This window comes from Terrapene carolina, unplaced genomic scaffold (genome assembly GCF_002925995.2).
Source record: "Terrapene carolina triunguis isolate 2854851 unplaced genomic scaffold, T_m_triunguis-2.0 Scaffold247, whole genome shotgun sequence".
Taxonomy (NCBI): Eukaryota; Metazoa; Chordata; order Testudines; family Emydidae; genus Terrapene; species Terrapene triunguis.
In genome coordinates, this window is record NW_020664598.1 from 11,559,403 (window position 1) to 11,560,026 (window position 624).

A 624-nucleotide genomic window follows, 5' to 3' on the forward strand; every position below is an offset into this window, starting at 1 on the left:
CCGCCCCCCCCCCGAACTCCCGACCCATCCAACCCTGCTCCCTGTCTCTTGACTGCCCCCTCCAGAACCTCCCTGCCCCTTCTCCGACCCCCTGGCCCCCTTACCCTGCCGCTCAGAACAGAGTGCCGCAGAGCAGCACGCTCGGCAGCAGGGGACGGGGGAGCAGGGGGAGGAGCTCCAGACTGCCGGAGGCCCGATGCGAACGGCCGGCGATCTGTGAATGCAGGGAGGGGGAGGGAGAGAGCGAGAGGAGGGGAGTGATTTCAAGCTGCAGGGGAGAGGAGGGGGAAGCGGAGGAGGGGCTCTGGCTTTCGGAGCCCCATGCAAGTGGCACGATTCGGCCAGCTGCCCTGTCAGCCATGCGCTCTCTGCATTGGGGGGAAATCCGGACATTTACAAATTCCCCCCGGACGCTATTTTTAACTCAAAAAAGCCGGACATGTCCAGCAGAATCCGGACGAATGGTAACCCTATGTTCCAAGTAATCCCTGTGGACTACTTCCTATTTTCCCCTATCACTGGGATTATGGTCCTTAAAAGACCACTTCTCTATGAGTAACTGAATTAGGCAACTGTGGTCATTGAGGATCAGAAGCTGACTCTGCCTGTGGTGCAGCTTTTGGG